We start from the raw sequence: 10,525 nt of genomic DNA, 5'->3' as shown, positions 1-10,525 counted from the left end.
GGTCCAGCTGTCAATGGATATGGCGATGTATATTTCCTTCCAAGAAGTGGAATGTTTTATTTCCTGGAAATTTTTCACACAAAGGTATCGCTTGTTCTTTGTTTACTGGGGCCTACGGATGGCCATGTCTGAATCAGGTCAGAGTATAAACTTTGACCAACATATGAAGATTTCTGGATAAGACAGCAAACTAGCTTAGGAGGCTGGCTCTTTTCCTTAAACTCAACCTGGAAATACTACACAGGCAGCTGGGAGGATGATTGCTAACAGGATCAGTACAACAATTCTAGTGGTAACAAAGAGTACTGAGATCGTTTTCTAGGAGGTGAACAGCAGTTCAAACCTGCAGAGAAGCAGATGCTACTAACTAGGGGCTGCTATGGGAAAGGAGCTTTCTAGTTGTCCTCATCTCTTCATCCCACATTACCCTGGATGTTTCACCATTTTACCCAATGCCTTGTAGTTAGGGGACACAGCAGTCCCATGCCAGCATCAGTGGATGAGACAGGTAACATGAGAATGCTGGAGGGGCCACTGATAGCGACTACCTCAAGTGGGGAGCCCAATTCCTTCTCTTTGCTTAAAGGACAAGATAGTTACAAGAAAGGGAAGCAGATCCCAGAAGGAGCAGTGCCTGGGTAGAAGAAATGGGGGTTTCGTGTGTGACAGGGTTGGGACTTTGAGTGGAAATAGAGGCTTCCAAATTTGCAAAAATAGAGGCTCTTCTCTCTAAGCCATTCCCATACCCCCTAAGTGTACCAGGAGGAGAGAACATGTTACGTCTAATCCCTACTCCCAAATCAGTACTACTAGCTAAAGTAGTCAATAATCCTAACAGAATTTGAGCTCATAGGAAGAGAGCAAAAAGATATCTGAGGAGGACTACTATCCCTTTAAAGGAAAAATAGGTACTGAAGGACCTTATCAGAGGGGGCTGAATTAATGGCCCAGATAAAACAAAAATTGAAAATAAATAAGATAAATATCTTCAGAGAGAAGGAGACGATACTGCAGCTATGAAGCATGAACAATTGGTGAAGAAGAATCAAATGGACATGGGAATAAAACGTACGATAGCAGAATGGACACAGCAAAGAATGGTAAGGTCAAGGATCTAGTTATGGAATTTTCCTAGACCGTGCAATAAAACGATGGTAATATGGAAAATATCTGAGAAAAACGAAAATATTTAGAGAGGATAAAAATAGAAAGGTCAACTTAGATCTATTAGATAAAACTAAATGGAGCAGAGAATTTTTTTGTTGCTGTTGTTGAAAGAATGGCTGAGAATTAAAGATAAAAGAGTCAGAACCAAAAGACCCATAGAGCAAGAGACAATGTTGATAAGAAAAATCCTAAATCTTGACACATTATATTTAATTGAAAATATCAAAGACAAAATTCTTAAAGCGTCCTGAAAAAATATCATTTCGCTATAAATTAATTGACATCAAAATTCTCAATGACAACAATAGAATATTGAAGTAACATTTAAAAAATATTGAAGGAAATTAATTTCAAACCTAGGATTTTGCATACAAATAAACTATTATTTAAACACTACATTGAATAAAATAAAGGCATTCTGAAATATACATACAAGGCAAAGAAACATAAAACCTTATAGAAAACGTTATACAGAAGATAAGCTACAGAGGAAATGAATGATTTGGAAATAAATAAGCAATCCCCCTAAAAAAGGTGGAATTATTTGTGTATATCTATAACAGTGCTATTCAATAGGCCTTTCTGTTCTGATGGAAATGTTCACTTTGCACTGTTCAATATGATAGACCTTAGCCATATATGGCTATGAAGACAAAAACTATAGGTAACGTGGCCAAAAAACTGAAGTTTTAATTTTATTTAATTTTAATGAATTTAAATTTGAATAACTATATGTAGTTAGTGGTGACTACATTGTATAGCATAGCTCTATAATAATCTAAATATAAAAGTCTGGATCATACCAATATATGTTGACGGGTAGGGATCAAGCAGAGATCAGGGGTCCCATCTCGTGGCCCAGTGGTTAAGTTCACTCATTCTGCTTCGGTGGCCCAGGGTTTTGCCAGTTGCAGATCCTGGGTGCAGACCTAGCACCACCCATCAGGCCATGCTGAGGCAGTGTCCTACATAGCACAGACAGAGGGACCTATAACTACAATATACAACTGTGTACTGAGGGTCTTCAGGGAGAAAAAGGAGAAGAAGAAAAAAAGAGAAGGTTGTCAACAGATGTTAGCTCAGTGCCAATCTTAAAAAAAAAAAAAAAACCAAGAAAAAGCAGAGATCAGAAGATTTTGACAGCAGGCTGAGGTCCCTGTTTTGTTCAAGAGGAAGAAATAGATACTAATGAGCTCTAAAAAAGCTAAGTATAAGATTTAGTACATTAGCAGAAACCAACCAAAAAAACAGACATTGAATTTTATTTTCATACCAGAAGGAGAAAAAATTGATCTAATCAGTGAAAGGCAGGAAGGGAGGAAAAAAAACAAGAGGAAAGGATGGCACATAGAAAATATGAAATAGGATGACAGGAATAAAATGTAATACGACGGTAATGAAAGTAAATGCAAATAGATGAATCATACACATAAAATCACAGTGATTCTCAGATAGAGAAAATAAGATGCCATAATACACTGTCAACAACAGCTATTTAAAATGAAAAGAAACAGAAAGATTGGAAATAATTAATTGAAAAGATGAAACTATTGTCAGTTTTAATAACAGAAAAACTACAATTGAAGCTGTTAAAGTATGTAAGTAAAAGATGAATATTATTACTAGAAAAAGAAATAGTAGATGAAAAAGAAGACGATAGGAAAATATATACGTCTTCCTGTTTTATGAAGAAAGATGTTATGAAGAAAAAGTAGATAAATTAACAACTGCAGTTGGAGTTGATAACATACCTTTGAGAAGACAAGCTGATCAAGAAGACAAAAAAAAAAGAGGATGGATTTAGGAGATTTGGAAAAAACACTGCGATCTATTAACCTAAACCGATAGATGTATAAAGAATTTTATACTCCAAGAAGATAGAATACGCATTCCTTCTCCACACACGCGAATATTTATAAATGAAGTCTCAAATTTTATAAAATCAAAATCATAAAATTAGGGATCAATAATCAAAAGATAGCCTTAAAATGCCTACAGATAACCTTATGTACTATAGAGGTCAAAGTATGATAGAAGTATATTATGAACAACAGAATGGATAAAAATTTGAAAACTTAGATGAAATTGATGAATTTCTGGAGCTGTGTATAATGCCAAAATTGTTACAAGGTTAAATAAAAACTTGAATAAGACAATTATCAAGAAAGAAATTAAAATGTACCACTCCCCTTAAAAAGGGCTCTAGGACGAAATCGTTTTCAATGTGTAGTCTACTTAACTCTCAAAGAATAGATCTCCATCTTATACAACAAAAAGCTTCCAAACTCAATTAAATCTAATAACAAGTTAAAAATGCACAATAATCAAATATATTTTTTCCCAAGGAATGTAACGGTATTTCAATATCATCAGACATTCTACTAAAGTAAATAACCTTTAGCAATGATCATACCCACTGGAAAGGCTGTAGTTGTACAGCCTTTAAAAATGGAAAAAGGAAAAAATATTTCCCCTATTATTGCAAATGTTTAACATAATATTGGAAGTCTTAGCTAATGCAAGAAAATAAGAATAATAAATAAGATGGATATGAATCAGAAGGGTAGCAACAATAACCTCATTTATTTGGCAATGATAGGATTCTGTAAATAGAAAACCAAGCAAAATCAATAGAGAAGTTTAGAATTGATAAAATTGAGCAAAGTTGTTTAATACAAGATAGACATCTTAAATCAATAGCATTTTTTAATCCCCAACTTGAAAATATAATAAAATATAAGACATTATTCTCAGTAACAACATTTCTAAAAGTATTCAGGAATTGTTATAAAGAATGCGGTCTTTTCTATAGTTTATGAATTGGAACACAGACTAGAGTGAATCTAGTTAGTAGCTTTTCAAAGAATTTTTTAAGCAAAATTGAACTGGGCTTAGAATTTAAGAAAATATTTTTAAAAATTGTTTCCAATTATAATGCCAGATTTTTCTTGGTGTATCCAAGTTATAAGCAAGTAATACAAGAGCTACTCAGAATAGAGATCAAGTCTTACAATAACAATCAATTGACTGCCAATTATGTAGACCATGTGGCAGGCACCCTCCCAAATGGCTCTCCAGTGAAGCCTGCCTCCTGATATTCATGCCTTTGTGCAATTCCCTCCACCTTGAATATGGGTTGGACCTAGTGCCAATCTTCTAATACAAGGAATATGGCCAAGATTATGGGCTATCTCTTTTGAGATGTGGTTACAAAGAAGCTAAGGTTTCCATCTCGCTCTTCTCTCTCATTCTCTTGCTAGCTTCCTCTGAGGGAAGCCAGATGTCATGCTGTGAGCAGAGCTATGGAAAAGCCCAACTGGCAAGGAACCAAAGGAGGCCTTTGGCCAACAGCCAGCTAGAAACTGAATCCTCCCAACAGCCATGTGAGTGATCTTGAAAGCCAATCCTCCCCCAGTTGAACCGTTAGATGAGACTGCAGCCCCTGCTGACTAGCATTGACTGCAGCCTTGGGAGAGACCTTGAGGAAGAGACGCCCAGCTAAGCCACACCTGGATTTCTGACTCACAGAAATGGTGAGATAATAAATAGTCACCATTTTTTGCTGCTAACTTCTGTTATGTAGCAAGATAAGTAATGCAGACAATTATCTAAAATAAAATAGACAATTAGCCAAAGAGGAATGTCGATTGTGTGCTTCAAAATGAGACCTTGATTTACTTAGCATATTTATAAACCCAAAATCTGGTCATGTTTCCCTTAAAGCCTTGGAATCATTGGGTCTACTTGATTAAAATTGTGTCATAAGTCATGACAGATACTATAGAGTGACCCATTTAAGATGCATTTGAACTCTTTCTTTCCTTGCTTTCCTGTGTCATGGAGCTAGAAAAAAATACTGAATTTCCAGATTTCCTTGCTGCTAAAAGTGATCATGAACATAGTTCTGGACAATCATATGAAGGCGGAAGTTCCTTAGGAGAGTTTCATCTTTCAGACTGAAAACCAAATTCTTCCCAGGAAAAGGCTTTTGCCTTTTTCTCCCTGCATGTTCTTTCTACTTTAAACATGAAAGTGATATTTAGAAACTCAGGACGTCTTCAACCATGACCATAGGGAGAAAAAACACATGCTAGGAATGGTGGAGCAGGAAGCTGGAAGGTTCCTGGGTTGCTGATGGCATTGCTGAGGTGAAGGACTAGTCTAGACTCCTTGTTAATGTGACACATACATTACTTATTAGTTAAGACACTGTGGTAGAGTTTTCTGTTCTTCATAGCTCAGAGTATATTTTTAAAAAATTGAAGTAACGATGGTTTATAACATTATGTAAATTTCAGGTCTACAGTCTTATATTTTGATTTTTGTGTAGACTACATTGTTTTCATCACTCAAGGTCTAATTGCCATCCATCACTATACACATGTGCCCTTTACCCCTGTTCCTCTCCCCTCTCCCCTTTTCCCCTCTGGTAACCACCAATCTATTCTGTGTCTATGTGTATGTGTGAGTTTATCTTCCACATATGAGCAAAATCATACAGTGTTTGGCCTTCTCCATCTGACTTATTTCACTTAGCATAATGCCCCCAAGGTCCATCCACATTGTTGCAAATGACAAGATGTCATCTTTTTTATGGCTGAGTAGTATTCCATTGTATATATATACCACATCTATGGCTGAGTGTATTCTTAATTGAAACACAATAATTTTAGATTTTTGTATCACAATTTCCTATGCCATGTAAACTTAACATAAATTGGATACTTTGGAGGAGGCATGAATTCCTTCAGCTTCCATCAGTCAACAATGGGTGAAATCAACAGAATTTCCTGAATGTTCATTCCAGATACCATTTTTGCTTTAGCAGAAATTTAACAGAAAAAAGGAAAGATATGAAAAGTTAGTCAAAGAGTATAAAGACCTAAATCTTCCTTCTGTGTTGCTTTGCTTTTAGGAGACCCAGTGAATCTGGACTGAGCTGTACCCAGTTCCAGGAAGCTTCAAACTCAACCCAGGTACATAATAGAGCACAGGGGGCCCTCTTTTATTACCATGTTTAACTTCAGGCTTATTAAATGGAATTCCTATGACAACCTGAAATCTGGTCTTAGAATGAGACCAATCTATCCAGTTTAATGAGTCCAGCTCGATTTTACTGGTTACTTTTGGTTTCTAAGAAATATATGTAAGTTATAAATTTAGGACACCATCCAGCACTGTCCAGCAAATAGTACACTGATGGTCTGAGAGTCCAATAAATTTCCCTGTTTTACTCAGGGTACTTTGTGGCTAGAAATAGAAACCAACTCTGGCTGGTTAAAACAGAAAGGATTTTATTGAGACGATGTTGGGTAATTCACAGAATTGCCAGAATAGCTGGAGAATTGGACATGGGAAATGGCAGGTACCAAGGGGAGGTGATGCACGACAACCACAGGCAAACTTCCATCTGGGGCAGTCTGTTGGGGATATTTCTCTTGCTGTAGGGGGACAATGGAGGCCAATGCTGGCTCTGGATAGTGCCACAAACACAAATCCTGGTCACTACTCCTGGCTCTACTGCCTTGGAAAGAGAAAGTCATCAGTGCGTCCAGAACAGCATTTTCCTCTGATCCAGCTTCTTTGCTCACTTACTCCAAACTCGTGGGCATCAACATCTAACTGTCTAAATCTAATAGTAGGATTAAATAAAAATTTAAAGAAATGAAAGGTGGACAAAACTTAGTACTTACTGTGTTCCAAATGATTTGTAACTTATTCTCTTACCCTTAGAATATTTTTTTAATAAAAGGATGAGGTAAGAACGGGGAAAACAAAATAATTAAGAAAAAATTATGAAAAATGATGGTTGATGAATAATTAAATGAAATAATCAAAGAACGCTAAAGACCTTATTATTGTATATATAGCAAGAATCTACAGTGAGACCCTGGTGCATATGTGGGAGCGATTTGGCTCTGAGTGTAGAGCTGATGCGGAAAATGAAATAAACAAGTATCTTAACTTTCTCCTCCACTCTGTTTCAGACACCTCAGTCAGATGAATCTTTAAAAATCCAGGAGATTGGATTTTTGGTGATTGGGCATCAAGGCTTTATTTTTTCAAAAGTGCAGTTAGGGGCTGGCTTGGTGGCATAGTGGTTAAGTTCATGCGCTCCACTTTGGCAGCCTGGGGTTTGCGGGTTCAGATCCCCGGCATGGACATACACACTGCTTATCAAGCCATGCTGTGGCAGCATCCCACATACAACATAGAGGAAGATTAGCACAGACGTTAACTCAGTGACAATCTTCCTCAAGCAAAAAGAGGAGGATTGGCAAGGGATGTTAGCTCAGGGCCAATCTTCCTCACCAAAAATACAAAGTGCGATTAGAAACCCAGGCTCACCTGATATCCAATACCTTCACATGGTCATTTATACAGTTTAATGTCTTTGGCAAATTACTCGTGCTTTTAGTTCTGCTTTCTCAAGACTTTTTCCCTTCCTTTTTTGTTAATTTTGATTTACTTGTTTTAGTTTCCATCATCTCACTTAACTGAGTTCACATGATGTTCTGGGTCATAACTTACTGTTGTAATTGTCATCTAGGATTAATCCTTTTTATGCTGGAGAGTTACAGAAGTTCTCACCAGAGGAGATGCTTTAACAAGTTTGCATTATTCATGTGTAAAGCAAATTCACACATGCTAAGAACAGGAAAGAAAGAAAACCAAGAATTTGGTCTCAGGGTCTTTCTGTAGAACAGAGAAAGACAGATGGCCTGGAAGATTTTTGGTGTCAGATCTGAACTCTAACCAGTCAAGGCGAGATATTTGCAGAACTGGGTGGTCAAAATGGCATCCTAGGAATTTTCAGACTTGCATTCTTGAATAGGAGATCCTAAAAGACAGTGCAAAGAAAAGCTCACCCTCAAGCATTTTAATGCAAAATGATGAAATTTAGAGGAAAATTGGAAACAGTCAATTTCTGAGAATTATACACAATGAACTAACTGTGGTGTGACCATTACTTGTGTTAACACTATTAAACATTTTGGGAAATTTGATTTGTTTGACTAAAACCAGAATTCTTTTTTCCCCAAATGACTAGATGGACTGTCGATGTAGGTTCCTGCAGCCCTCTTTCATTGTGCTAATCACTTCTATAATTTCTTTATTGTCTGTCTTCTGGACTCGTTTGTAAGTTTCAGAGGGCAGGAACTGGGTCTACTTTCTTCCCTCTGTGTTCCTGCCATCTAGCAAATATGTGCTTGGCACGGAGTATCCTTCATTATTTGTTGATCGATTGGCAAATAGAAGCATGGAGGCAAATGAATTATATTTAGAAAATTTCATCCTGAAGCTGTCCATGAGAGCAGAAGGCAGGGGAGTAAATAATCTAGTTAACTCAGTCTCATTTCTTGACTTCTTTCTGATCTTGCTAGTTTTGACTCAGTTCCAAGATTCTATGTTTGGTTTGTGATTGCCCCCTGCAAATCTCTGGAAAAGTCTAATCCTCGTGTTCAATAGGCTTTTCATAAATATTTATTATTTGGCTATTGTTCACTGTTGACTGATCTTGGGGTCTTGGCTGCAAACTTTTAAGTAGAGTTTGGTATGGATCTGGTTGACGATGGAATCTGGGATTATCTCCAGCAGATGTTAAGCCTAGAATTGGTTCTAAATATGTATTCTAATGCACTATATCTAATATGTATATATTACATATAATAACATGTATTATATTTTATACATTTAATTATATATACTTGGTTCATATATATGTTAAATATAATCAGAATCCACTAGACTTAGGGCAGTCTGTCTGAAGCTGGAGCGAACCTCTCTCCTGTGGCTGCTCTAGGTTGGCTGATCTGTCACAGCAGGAATATTAAGGCATTAAGTAAATATATTTATTCAGCAATAAGGATTATAACTTTTGTGCATTTCCTACAAAGGTCAATTGAGGGATTATTATCACTGATCTAGAAATATTTTTAAAGTATTATGTAACAATATTATGTTTATAATCCTTCAATAGTTTCCCATTATTTTTACACTAAAATCCAGCCTCCTTAATTTGGCATATCATGAATCTGACTACTTCAGCCTTCTCTCTCAACAAGTTACTCCTTGCCTACTATGCTTCCACTCTTCTAAGTTTCAGACTATGCCATTATTTTTCTATCTTCCAGGCTTTTATATTTCTTTATTTTGTTTGAAGTATTTTTCTTACTCTTCTCTTCTTCACCCCATCCATTCAAAGAGTTATGTTCGTCTCCTATCAACTACTATTACTTCCTCCTCATTAATGCTTTGCACACATATATTGTTACTTGTTTGATTTTCTGTGTTTTCTACTGGACCAGACATAAGCCAATGTGGGTGTACATATTGCACCTGTCCTATGTTCCCAGTGCTGACATGATGCCTCCCATATGGTTGACAGTATCTCCTTGTTGGATGAAGAAAGAATGGATGAATGAGTACGTGGCTTAGATAGAACATGTTTCTGTTTTATATTTATCTACCTGCTGAGTTATCTTTTTAACATGTATGGTAGAGTTGCGAAAGGGGCAATAGGAGTAATGGCCTCAGCTTCTGAGTCAGACAGTGTGACTGACTGTTCACTTGTTGCAGTGTTCCCATCACCAGTCCATTGGTTTGTGCCATATATGCAAACCTTGTAAAAACACCAGACCACTGAAGCCATGCAACAAAAAGCAGATCGATAGATTTCAGCGGAAGATTATTTCCCAGAGTATTTGTGCAGGTAAGTTGTGTCTCATTCCCACGACTTTTCCTTGGGCTGTCCAGTCTCTTGGGACTCTTCTAGCCATCATGTTCCTCTTTCTGTTTCAATCACATCAGTCTGACTGAACGCAATCTCATTGATTTCTTCCTCTTTGCCTGCTCCATCATTTGGTCACAGATTTGGATGGAGAACAAATAAAGTGCAATAGTGTGGTAAGAGCCCGTTCTCTCAACTCAGCATCCTGTCTCTGACGAGGTCACCAGGAGAGGTGGGAATGGAGGAGCAATTCTGCAAGAGTGGTCGATTCCCTTGTTGTTGTCTTCCTCAGAATTTAGGATTGTACTCTCAGAACCTTTAAAACTTGTTTTATAGGTTGTTACACATCTGTCCTTTCCAGATGAGAAATACTGAGCTCTCCTTGTTCATTCTCTGTGCTGCAAGTTGCATGTGAAATAAAAACCTGCCTTTACAGATTAAAAATGAGATCTGGTCTTGATTCAGAAGATCTGGGTTTAATTCTTGACTTGTCCATAACTAGCTTATGACCTTGAGCAAGTTACTTCATCCCTTTAAGACTCAGTTTTCTCATCTCTAAAAGCAGAGTGTGAGAGAATCTATAAGGTCTCTTACAATTCTAGGTTTTATGAACTATCCTTGCCAATT

The 10,525-nt window shown here is 36.9% G+C and overlaps 1 long non-coding RNA gene across 2 annotated transcripts; it reads left to right on the top strand.

Annotated features, from left to right (window-relative positions):
- The first annotated feature begins 989 nt into the window (after positions 1-989).
- On the top strand, positions 990-9,880 carry LOC138921003 (uncharacterized). 2 transcript variants are annotated; one of them, XR_011433126.1, is made up of 4 exons: positions 1,001-1,100; positions 4,428-4,550; positions 6,083-6,143; positions 9,748-9,880. It is a non-coding gene; the product is annotated as an uncharacterized lncRNA (long non-coding RNA). The 2 variants fall into 2 exon arrangements; XR_011433127.1 differs by lacking the exon at positions 4,428-4,550 and having other exon boundaries at positions 990-1,100.
- Positions 9,881-10,525: the final 645 nt, after the last annotated feature.

This window comes from Equus caballus, chromosome 27, assembly GCF_041296265.1.
Source record: "Equus caballus isolate H_3958 breed thoroughbred chromosome 27, TB-T2T, whole genome shotgun sequence".
Lineage (NCBI taxonomy): Eukaryota > Metazoa > Chordata > Mammalia > Perissodactyla > Equidae > Equus > Equus caballus.
The sequence above is the reverse complement of the archived record's forward strand: the minus strand, read 5'-3'. Positions and strand labels throughout refer to the sequence as shown.